This window comes from Rhinopithecus roxellana, chromosome 7 (assembly GCF_007565055.1).
Source record: "Rhinopithecus roxellana isolate Shanxi Qingling chromosome 7, ASM756505v1, whole genome shotgun sequence".
Lineage (NCBI taxonomy): Eukaryota > Metazoa > Chordata > Mammalia > Primates > Cercopithecidae > Rhinopithecus > Rhinopithecus roxellana.
The window spans coordinates 10,101,508-10,112,087 of record NC_044555.1 but is presented as its reverse complement, the minus strand read 5'-3'; positions in this window follow the sequence as shown (position 1 = coordinate 10,112,087).

Below are 10,580 nucleotides of genomic sequence, written 5' to 3'. Positions count from 1 at the left end.
AGTTTGTATTTCTTCTAAAACAACAACAAAAAAAAGTTTTATCTGAGATTCCTTCTATGGAACAAAGTTTCATCAAAGCCAATTTAAAAGTCTATGTAAAAATGATTATTCTTGCTGCACTGTATACAAATAATTAGGCCAAGTATAATAAAGCTAACCAGCCCTACTGTAATCTGTCTTTAGTTAAAATGGAAAACTGGAGAGAGAAAAGTTATATTTCAAAAACTGTAGTACATCTGTTGTTAGATTCTAGCCTTGCCTAATTTTTTTTTAATTTTTATTATTTTCTACAGTTTGAACCAAATTCTAATTTTTCTTGACTATAAGACTGCTAAATAATGTTTTTATTTTTTTCCTTTTTCCCCATTTTTCCTAATTTGAAATTACTGGAAACTAAGCTGTGCTTTCATAAAGCCATGAATACTGAAGCTGGACAACTTAAACTTCAGAAGAAAATAATAGCATCCTATGTACATACATAAGTGACTTCCATATCTGCCTACTGATGTATGAACTTCAGACTATGTGGCCTATATTGATTTTCCAAGATTGTTCTTTTGTTTTTTGTTGTTTTCCTCCCTTTTTTACCCCTATTTTCTCTTCACAGGGCATGAGACTTCAAAACCTTCCAAAAATGAGCTTTCCTAATAACTCGGGGCCTACCTTTCTAGGAATAAAACGATCTAGCCATGAGAGATCAGATGAAACCTGAGACCAAAGACTCATTTTTTTCCACTATGCTTTCTCCAAACGATTTTCAAAAAGAAAAGGGGGAAAATGTGAAAGAAAAATATCTTGGGCCCCCAAAATCACTGAGCTAAAAAGGAAAATTTAAGCTGGGAACTGCTTAGGGCAAAACTGCCTCCCATTCTATTCAAAGTCATCTCTCCTCCTCACTGAGATAAATGCATATCTGATTGTCTCCTTTGGAAAGGCTAATCAGAAACTTACAATAATGCTACTATTTTTCTCTCATCTACCTGTGACTTGGAAGCTCCCGCTCTGCTGTGAGTTGCCCCTCTTTTACTTCACATTGTCTCACCTTTCTGGATAGATCAATGTTCATTTTACATATATTGATTAATATCTCATATTTCCCTAAAATGTATAAAACCTACCTGTGCTCTGACCACCTTGGGTACATGTTATCAAGACCTCCTGAGCCTGTGTCTTGTGCAGACATCCTCATCTTGGCAAAATAAACTTTCTAAATTAACTGAGACCTGTCTCAAATTTTCGGGTTTCATAAGATAAAGCATTGTGTAAGTGCTTTAGGGTTCATGAAAGACTTTTATTATTTATTAATTCAACAAATATTCATTGAGTGCCTATTATACACTTAGTGTGAAGAGATACATTACAGTATTATGTAGTAAGTTACATTAGCAAATGTATTTATTTATTCCTTCAAATATTTACTGAGTGTTCACTGTGTTTCAAGCACTGTTTCAAGCACTGACAACATAATAGTACACAAAATAGGAAAAAAAACAAAAACAAAAACCCTGCTGTCATGGTGTAGCAGGACGAGCCGCAGACAAAAACCCAACAGACAGAGAGATAGTGAAAGAAGTGACTTTAATCAGCTGGAAGCATCAGCAGACTAATGTCTCAATATCCGAGCTTCTTGAATGCACAATTTCTGTCCCTTTTAAGGGCTCACAACCCTAAAGATTTTACATGAAAGGGCCGTGATTGATTGAGCAACCTAGGGGGTATGTAACAGGGGCTGAATGCACTGGTAATCAGAGTGAAACTGAACAGAATGGGAAGTTTCACAATGTCCTTCCATACAGTGTCTGGAATCTATGGATAACATCAGTTGCTAGGTCAGGGGTTGAATTTTAACTACCAGGTTAGGTCAGGCAGGCCCAGGCCTGGTTTTGGGTCTGGTACCTGGTGCTGGGCTGCCTGCCTTTGGTTTCACTTCCTTGTTTCTTCTTAAAACAGGTACTGAGTATAAAACAATATAAAACAATATGGGGGGGTCTCTTTCTCTCTTCTCTCAATGGAACTTACATTTTAACCTGGGAGATAGATAGTACACAAAATAAATAGTATACAATGTGTCAGATGATGATGAGTTCCAAGAAAGAAACCAGAAAAGGTAAACAGGGAGTGCTGGAGCAGAGTGGGGGAAGTTTTACAATTTTAAATATTGGAGTTAAGGAGTGCCTTACCTATATCTAGTGTATATCTAGGGGAAAAATATTCCAGACAAGGCACAGGTTATGAGGTAAAGGCAAGATTGGTATTTGAAGCTGGAGTAAAGTGAACAAGGAAGGGAAGGGAATATAGGGAGATGAGGTAAGTTATGTAAGGTAGATCTCATAAAGTCTTACAGGACTTTATGTTCTACTTCAGATTATTTGGGGAGCCTTTGGAGAATTTTGAGAAGAGGGTTGATATGATCTGACCTGTGTTTTAATGAGATGACTCTGGTTTCCATGTTGAGAACAGACTGCAGAACGGAAGAGGAGGAAGCAGGGAGACCTGTTAGGGGGCTACTGCAAATGATCCAGGTGAGAGATGATAGCAGCACAGACCAGGTGATAGTAAAACGGCCTTTGCAAAAATTATAGCAGTGAGAAAATTATGACACTGTAAGAGATCTGATCTAACCAACCCTTATCTTGCCTTTTTTTTAAAAAAACAGGTGGGGTCTCACTCTGTCACCCAGGATAGCTCACTACAACTTTGACCTCCTAAGCGCAAATGATCCTCCTGCCTCAGTCTCTCAAGTAGTGGGGACTACAGGTACATGTCACCACACCTGACTAACTAAAAAAGCAAATCCTTAAGACATGGTTTTACTACGTTGCACAGGCTGGTCTTAAACTCTTGGCTCAAACGATCCTTCCCCCTCAGTCTCTCAAGGTGCTGGTATTACAGATGTGAAGAACCATGCCTGGCCCACATCTTGCCTTTAACCTTCAAACTTCCCTTAATTATTCCTGGGCTTGCACCGAGCTAACTTTGAGAGAAATTTAGTTTATAGTTTAAATGATAACAGCCCTTCCCCCAAAACTAAGCTGCCTTTATAAAACTAATGAAAGGCCACCAGGTTAGGAGGATGTGAGAATCCTGAATTCTGCTAAGGTGTAGACATAAATGATTACCAGCAATGATTCCAGAGGTCACAAGATTTGCAACTTATTATTCCTGCAGATAACATCACTATTGTAGAACCTAAGATTGGCCTTTTGAGATGCCTTTTCTGATTTTTGCATTTCTGACAACTGATGGACCAATGGCTGCACCAGGACCTCTGATTCCCACTGACCATTCCTGTGGCCCCACCTAGAAGCAGACTCCCATGCCTTCCAAACTATCCTTAAAAAATGTTAGCCTCCAAATTATGGGGAGAATGATTTGAATAATAATAAACTCCAGTCTCCTGTTCAGCTTGCTCTGTGTGAACTAAGCTCTTTCTCTATTGCACTCTGTCTTGATAAATCAACTCTATTTGGGAAGCGGGCAAAATGAACCCATTGGGTGGTTATAGTAGCATGGGATATGGTAATAAACAGATTCTGGATGTATTTTGAAAGTAAAGCAAACAGAATTTGCTGATGGATTGGATGTGGGGTATGAGAGAAAGGGAACATTCAAGGATAATGTAACCACCTGATGGGTTCTTCCTGCTCACTGCACAAACAAAATCAACTCACAGAGACCACGGTGTTGCAGTAAATAAAGCATTTAATTGATGTGAGACTAGCCATGCCACATGGAAGATGGACTTATTACTCAAATCAATCTCCCCAAAGGCTTACAGGTTAGAGATTTTTCAAAGATAGTTTGGTGAACAGGGGACTAGTGTAGGGAGCATTCTTATTGGTTGGGTCAGAGATGAGATTACAGGTAATCAAAGCTGTCCACTTAAGCTGAGTCAGTTCCTGGGTGTAGGCCACAGGACTAGTTTGTGGGTCCTGGTGGTGAAGGCATCCGGTTGTCAAAAATGCAAAAATCTGAAAAGACATCTCAAAAGGCAGTTCTTCTGTTCTATAATAGTGATGTTACCTTGAAGAGTAATTGAGGAAGTTGAAAATCTTATGATCTCCAGAATAATGAATGACTGACAATTATTTAAAATTCAGGTTTCCCCCATTCTCCTAACTTGGTGTCCTTTCATTAGTTTTAAACAGTTTAGTTTTTGTGAAAGGTTATTATCATTTAAACTGTAAACTAAATTTCTCCCAAAGTTAGCTTGGCTCATGCCCAAGAATGAGAAAAGACAGCCAACCTGTGAGGCTGAAAGCAAGATAGAGTCAACCATGTCAGATTTCTCTTACTGTCATACTTTTGCAAAGGCAGTTTCAATAACACCAAGGTTTAGACCTTAACAACTGGAGGAATTTGTTATTTGCTAAAATGGACAAGACAGCAGAGGGAAATTTTGTGGTGGGGAGCATGAGGGGATTGTAGATTGGGAGGTCAGTTTAAGTCATGTTAAGTTTAAGATGACTATTAGACATCCAAAAGAAAATACAAAATGTTAAAGAGGCAGTTGGTTATACAAGTCTGCTATATATGTTTGGCATCCAGAAGATATGTCTGGATTGGAGGTATCAATTTGGGAGCTTTCAGAATATACATGGTATTTAAAATCACAAGAATGGATGAGGTTACCAAAGATGTGAGTGGAGACAGAGAAGTCAGCCACATGGTTAGTCTGTGGCAGTGATACAGGAGCTAAGAATAAATTACTTAGGCAGATAGTAAGCGTATGGGAATCCTTGGTAAGGTTTTTCTTTTTAATGAAAAGCAGCCCCAAGTTATTTTCCTTTTTGACAAAGAACAGCCTGTAAAATTGAGCCGCAGACATAGATATTGGAAGTTGGGCCAGTCATATCCAAGATGGCGCCTCCATCTTCCCTTCTCTTTGTTAGCCATGTGTACAGTAAGAAGCAGACAAGATGGTGCTGATCAACTGGAATGCTCATTTGCATAATAAGATCAGGGTGGGGCAACCAGCCTTCCCCACCCACTATATGGACATCATAACTGATTGAACCAATCTATGAGCCCCATGTAAATCAGACACCACCTCCTCAAACTGGACTATAAAACTCAGTGCATTCACACCAGCCAGTTCTTTTTTCCACTCTGACATTCTCTTTTGGGTTTTCTCAACATGAGGTAGCTTTTTCTCTCTCTTTTCTTTTTCTATTAAACATTCTGCTCCAAAATCTACTCCTCATGTGTGTCTGGGTCCTGAATTCCTTCTCGACAGACCAAGAGCCAGGTTACATACCCCAGACAACAGAGCCATTTCAGCAGGACTGAAATCAGTGGTGTGCTAATAAATGTTTAACAATAAATTGTCTAAAGGACAGAAGCCCTAATTTATAGCATTTGCTAGTTTTTGTGATGTAAATTCTTCTACTGTGGCCAATTTCAAGCTACAAGGTGATGCCAACTAGTCACAAAATTCCTGAAAATTTACCAATTATCTCCCACTAGCTGATATAGGTGAGTTCCAGCGTACCACCAGCTGGGATAGAATGTGGATCCCAGACATGGGATCTGAGTCCCAGTCTTCCTGATATTTGGGCCAAATCAGAGATGTGTTGGAAAAAAAAAAAAAAAAAAAAAAAAAGAGGTTAGAAGCATGAGTCCTTTTGGGTTTGGTCTACTGTTACTTACCAGAGAGATATATATTACTTCACCCTTTTTTGAGAAAAAAAAACTTCCTATCTACAAATCAGTTTTCAATTTTCCACACTGCCTCCTTTAATAAAAACATCCTCTTCAAAAGGCTATTGGCAAAATGCCAAGGTGAGTTCTACAAGGGTTGGCATGTTAACTCCTTAGCACTAATTAATATTACTTAGCTCTAGTCAGTTACTCTGCTGAGCACAAGGGTCCTGAGGAAATGATACCCAGGAAAAGCAAATTTTGACAGGATATTAGGGTAATGGAAAGACAGTAGGAGATAGAACTGACTACAATAAGGCCTATATGATTTCAGCATTTCTTCTCTCCAGAAATGCGCCACCATCTTCCCAAATGCTTAAGACAGGCACTTGGCGATCATCTGTAACTATTCGTTCTCTTGCAAATCTACCATCACTCATCATCAGTCACCAAGTTCTGTTGATTATATTTCCTAAGTTTCTCAAAAGTCTGTCCACTTCCTTTTCATTGCCACCTGCACTACACTAATACATGCCACCCTCATCTCATTCCTAATTTCACCTTCCAGCTAGTGTCTCCCCCTTCAGGCTATTTATCCCACTATCAGCCTATTCTCCACAAAGTAGCTAGAATGATGTTTTAGACATGCAAATCTGATGGCACTCTCTTACCTAAAACATTTTGGAGGCTTCCACTTACCCTTAGGATAAAAACAGAAAATCCTACCATAGCCTACAAAAGCCTGGCAACATTATGTTCTATCTACCTATTCAACTTTACTTTTTACTACAGTCCTTTCCTGTACACATTAGTCATACCTTTGGGAGCTTTGCACATATGATTCCTTCTGCCTGAGCCCCTCCTTCCCTCCCTCATTAACTTTTGCCCTCTGGTGTCTCTTGATTATGCTTTCATTTTTTTTTTTTTTTTTTTTTGAGATGGAGTCTCGCTCTGTCACCCAGGCTAGAGTGCAGGGCCGGATCTCAGCTCACTGCAAGCTCCACCTCCCGGGTTTACATCATTCTTCTGCCTCAGCCTCCTGAGTAGCTGGGACTACAGGTGCCTGCCACCTCACCTCGCTACTTTTTTTTTTCTTTTTTTAGTAGAGACGGGGTGTCACCATGTTAGCCAGGATGGTCTCAATCTCCTGACCTCGTGATCCACCCGTCTCAGCCTCCCAAAGTGCTAGGATTACAGGCTTGAGCCATGGCACCCGGCCTTGATTATGCTTTCTCAGCCTTCAGATTTCATTTGAAAAGTTGAACCAAGGACAAAAGCCACATGATTATTTCAATAGATGCAGAAAAGGTCTTTGAAAAAATTCAACAGGCGTTCATGCTAAAAACGCTCAATAAATTCGGTATTGATGGAACGTATCTCAAAATAATAAGAGTCATTTATGACAAACCCACAGCCAATATCATACTGAATGGGAAAAAACTGGAAGCATTCTCTTTGAAAACTGGCACAAGACAAGATGCCCTCTCTCACCACTCCTATTCAACATAGTGTTGGAAGTTTTGGCTAGGGCAATCAGGCAGAAGAAAGAAATAAACAGTATTCAATTAGGAAAAGAGGAAGTCAAATTGTCCATGTTTGCCGATGACGTGATTGTATATTCAGAAAACCCCATTTTCTCAGCCCAAAATCTCCTTAAGCTGATAAGCAACTTTAGCAAAGTCTCAGGATACAAAATCAATGTGCAAAAATCACAACCATTCTTATACACCAATAACAGACAAACAGAGAGCCAAATCGTGAGTGAACTCCCATTCACAATTGCTTCAAAGAGAATAAAATACCTAGGAATTATTCAGCCGAGCAAGATGGCCAAATAGGAACAGCTCCAGTTTCCAGCTCCCAGCACCAGCGACACAGAAGACAGCCTCTGCTGCTGACACCCAGGCAAACAGGATCTGGAGTGGACCTCAAGCAATCTCCAACAGACCTACAGCTGAGGGTCCTGACTGTTAGAAGGAAAACTAACAAACAGGAAGGACACCCACACCAAAACCCCATCAGTATGTCACCGTCATCGAAGACCAGAGGCAGATAAAAGCACAAAGATGGGGAAAAAGCAGGGCAGAAAAGCTGGAAATTCAAAGAAGAAGAACACATCTCCCACTCAAAAGGAACGCAGCTCATCACCAGCAATGGATCAAAGCTGGACAGAGAATGACTTTGACGAGATGAGAGAAGAAGGCTTCAGTCCATCAAACTTCTCAGAGCTAAAGGAGGAATTATGTACCCAGGACAAAGAAACTAAAAATCTTGAAAAAAGAGTGGAAGAATTGACAGCTAGACTAATTAATGCAGAGAAGATCATAAACGAAATGACAGAGATGAAAACCATGACACGAGAAATACGTGACAAATGCACAAGCTTCAGTAACCGACTCGATCAACTGGAAGAAAGAGTATCAGCGATTGAGGAACAAATGAATGAAATGAAGCGAGAAGAGAAACCAAAAGAAAAGAGAAGAAAAAGAAATGAACAAAGCCTGCAAGAAGTATGGGATTATGTAAAAAGACCAAATCTACGTCTGATTGGGGTGCCTGAAAGTGAGGGGGAAAATGGAACCAAGTTGGAAAACACTCTTCAGGATATCATCCAGGAGAACTTCCCCAACCTAGTAGGGCAGGCCAACATTCAAATTCAGGAAATACAGAGAACACCACAAAGATACCCCTCAAGAAGAGTAACTCCAAGACACACAATTGCCAGATTCACCAAAGTTGAAATGAAGGAAAAAATCTTAAGGGCAGCCAGAGAGAAAGGTCGGGTTACCCACAAAGGGAAGCCCATCAGACTAACAGCAGATCTCTCAGGAGAAACTCTACAAGCCAGAAGAGAGTTGGGGCCAATATTCAACACTCTTAAAGAAAAGAATTTTAAACCCAGAATTTCATATCCAGCCAAACTAAGTTTCATCAGTGAAGGAGAAATAAAATCCTTTACAGATAAGCAAATGCTTAGAGATTTTGTCACCACCAGGCCTGCCATACAAGAGACCCTGAAGGAAGCCCTAAACATGGAAAGGAACAACCGGTACCAGCCATTGCAAAAGTATGCCAAAATGTAAAGACCATCAAGGCTAGGAAGAAACTGCATTATCTAACAAGCAAAATAACGAGTTAATATCATAATGGCAGGATCAAGTTCACACATAACAATATTAACCTTAAATGTAAATGGACTAAATGCTCCAATTAAAAGACACAGACTTGCAAAATGGATAAAGAGTCAAGACCCATCATTCTGCTGTATTCAGGAGACCCATCTCACATGCACAGACATACATAGGCTCAAAATAAAGGGATAGAGGAAGATCTACCAAGCAAATGGAGAACAAAAAAAAGCAGGGGTTGCAATCCTAGTCTCTGATAAAACAGACTATAAACCATCAAAGATCAAAAGAGACAAAGAAGGCCATTACATAATGGTAAAGGGAACAATTCAACAGGAAGAGCTAACTATCCTAAATATACATGCACCCAATACAGGAGCACCCAGATTCATAAAGCAAGTCCTTAGAGACTTACAAAGAGACTTAGACTCCCATAAAATAAAAATGGGAGACTTCAACACCCCACTGTCAACATTAGACAGATAATGAGACAGAAAGTTAACAAGGACACCCAGGAATTGAACTCATCTCTGCAGCAAGCAGACCTAATAGACATCTACAGAACTCTGCACCCCAAATCAACAGAGTATACATTCTTCTCAGCACCACATCACACTTATTCCAAAATTGACCACATAATTGGAAGTAAAGCACTCCTCAGCAAATGTAAAAGAACAGAAATTATAACTAACTGTCTATCAGACCACAGTGCAATCAAACTAGAACTCAGGACTAAGAAACTCAATCAAAACTGCTCAACTACATGGCAACTGCATAACCTGCTCCTGAATGACTACTGGGTACATAATGAAATGAAGGCAGAAATAAAGATGTTCTTTGAAACCAATGAGAACAAAGATACAACATACCAGAATCTCTGGGACACCTTGAAAGCAGTGCATAGAGGGAAATTTATAGCACTAAATGCCCACAAGAGAAAGCTGGAAAGATCTAAAATGGACACTCTAACATCACAATTAAAAGAACTAGAGAAGCAAGAGCAAACACATTCAAAAGCTAGCAGAAGGCAAGAAATAACTAATATCAGAGCAGAACTGAAGGAGATAGAGATACAAAAAACCCTCCAAAAAATCAATGAATCCAGGAGTTGGCATTTTGAAAAGATCAACAAAATTGACAGACCGCTAGCAAGACCAATAAAGAAGAAAAGAGAAGAATCAAATAGACACAATAAAAAATGATAAAGGGGATATCACCACCGACCCCACAGAAATACAAACTACCATCAAAGTATACTATAAACACCTCTATGCAAATCAACTAGAAAATCTAGAAGAAATGGATAATTTCCTGGACACTTACACTTTCCCAAGACTAAATGTGGAAGAAGCTGAATCCCTGAATAGACCAATAGCAGACTCTGAAATTGAGGCAATAATTAATAGCCTACCAACCGAAAAAAGTCCAGGGGACCAGATGGATTCACAGCTGAATTCTACCAGAGGTACAAGGAGGAGCTGATACAATTCCTTCTGAAACTATTCTAATCAATAGAAAAAAAGAGGGAATCCTCCCTAACTCATTTTATGAGGCCAACATCATCCTGATACCAAAGCCTGGCAGAGACACAACAAAAAAAGAGAATTTTAGACCAATATCCCTGATGAACATCGATGCAAAAATCCTCAATAAAATACTGGCAAACCGGATCCAGCAGTGCATCAAAAAGCTTATCCACCATGATCAAGTGGGCTTCATCCCTGGGATGCAAGGCTGGTTCAACATTCGCAAATCAATAAACGTAATCCAGCATATAAACAGAACCAAAGACAAAAACCACACGATTACCTC